Raw genomic sequence first — 2,256 nt, 5'->3', positions numbered from 1 at the left:
CTGCTACCCAAGCAAATCTTCCAGGTAGAGCCCCAGCCATTCTCAAAAATGTCCTGGTTTGGAAGAAAATTATATGTCCATCCTAAAATAATTGCCTGTAGCTGTTTAAAAGTATTATTACTATTATTTTCCACCATACCACACCGAGACTCTAAAAAGCAACCGTACCAGCTCAGAAGAGTTCAATAATTCAGTACGGCTCTTAGGCGAGGGTGGCCCCTCCCCGGGGGACCCACACTCTGGTCCTTCCCCAGCTAAGCTCTCGCCACGGGGAGTGGAGACCATGGGGCCAAGGGGATGTGCCACCTGGAGCCTGTGCCCCTCTAGATCACACTCTGGGTGCCCAGGGCCCCTGGATTCCCTGCCAGATGGCCCTCGACCCACTTCCAGGCCCTGGGCAGGTCTCTTCTGCAGATCCAACCCCTGAGGTCGAACAGCACCACTGACATGCCCAGCCCTGAGGCAGAGGGGCGGCCAAGGGGCAGCTCTCTGGGAGGAGGGGCAGTGTGGGCTAAGCTTGCACGTGCAGGCTGAGATGTTCACGCGTGCGTGCACGAGGCCCCTGGCAGGGCAGGCCAGAAGCAGACGTAGGAAAGGAGGGGGCCTCCCCGCCCCGCCCCGCGCCACCATGCTCTGGGGCGGGCTCTGAGGGGTCTGAGAATTCTACATTCAAAGCTGGCCCTCCAGGTTGTTATGAAAGCATGCTTGTCAAGGTAGGAGAATAGAACATATTTTATTTCACATTTTGTTAGCTTGATTTATAACTTGCAAATATTTAGACATATGGTATGTGAGCTTCCATCTGTATGCTTGCTTGGCCCCACAAATCCCTGCCACCTCCTGCCCACTCTCAACACCAAATGTTTACCGAGCGCCTCTTCTGCGCTGAGCCCTGAGGACTTCATGGAGCGAAGGGCACCCTTCCGGCACCCTCATATGACCATCTCCATGGGAGCAAACCTCACGTTCCTAAGACGGGGAAGGGCACGGGGTCAGGGCTGAGGGTGTAAACCTGGTCTCTGGCTCTGTCCCCAACCGTCGGGAGGTGGGCAGCTCCCTGCCCCTGTCTGGGCCTCAGTTTCCCCATTTAGACAAGAGATCCCTCCGGCCCTGAGAGGCTAGGCAGGCAGGCTGAAGCAGGGTGAGGAAGGACACAAGTCAGTCAGGGACCTGGAGAGGACGCGACCTGGCATGGGCCAGGGCAAATCACTCTCCCCACCAGTCAGTAAGGTGTGGAACGGAGCACTCCGCACCAGCGTGGCACAGCCTGCAGCCCATTTCGTTGCATTCATTCATTCTGCAAACATTGCAGCCACCCACGCTGAACCAGCTAGCGGCTGATTTGCCGCATCTGGGAGGATAAATAAAACAAGCACACAGAAAACCAAAACGCAAAGCAAGACTTGGAGCGTGTGCGAAAAAAGAGACCTTCCCGAATTTCCTTCTGTCCTCACAGCCCTCAGGTCTTCTGTCCATTTCTCGGATGAGAAAACGGAGGACCGGAGAGGTAAGGGGCTTGATCAAGACCCTGCCGCTTAGGGCGCGCCCAGATCTTGTGGCCAGCCAGAAGCGAGGTTTCGGATTCCGGCAGTCTCCGGCCACTGTCCCAAACTGCCTGAAGCTGGGGAGGCCCCGTCCAGCTCCCGGAAGGCTGGAGGGAGGTGAGCGCCAGGGAGGGGCTGGGCTAGAGGACGCGCCGACCGGGAGGCAGGGAGGGGCCTGGCGGGGGGCGGTCGGCCCCAAACTCCCGGGTGCGCAGCCCCGGGCGCCCGGAGCGCAAGTGGCTGGGTGCGCGTGAGCGGCTGCCGCGCACAGGCCGGCCCGCCGCGGTCGGGCCGGGGTCGGGCTCCGAGGCGCCGGCGGGGGCGAGGCGGGGCGGCGAGGGCGGCGCTGCAGTGCCCGCAGCGGCGGGCTGGGGGAGCTGTGCCCGCCTGTCCCCCAGGCTCAGGCGGGGACCCGGCAGCTGGGTCGCCGCGCCTCTAGCCGGGCCAAGCTAGGCGACGCGCAGCCAGGCGTGCCTGGAGTGGGCTCGGGCCCCAAGTCCTCCCGGGCGCCCGGCCGGGGAGGCCCCGGGAGAAGCCAGTCCCGCGGGCCAGGGCGGCTGCGGCTGCCGCCGCTCCGGCCCGCCCCGGGGGGTGTCCCGGGCCGCTGGGCCCGCCCAGGTAACCCCATCCTCGGCCCGCCCCCGGCCCGCCCCCCGGCCGCCCGCTCGCCCGCCTCCGCCGCCGCCGCCGCCGCCGCCGCATCCCGGCTCTG

This window comes from Sus scrofa, chromosome 6 (assembly GCF_000003025.6).
Source record: "Sus scrofa isolate TJ Tabasco breed Duroc chromosome 6, Sscrofa11.1, whole genome shotgun sequence".
NCBI classification, from domain to species: domain Eukaryota; kingdom Metazoa; phylum Chordata; class Mammalia; order Artiodactyla; family Suidae; genus Sus; species Sus scrofa.
This window is presented reverse-complemented; position numbering follows the sequence as displayed.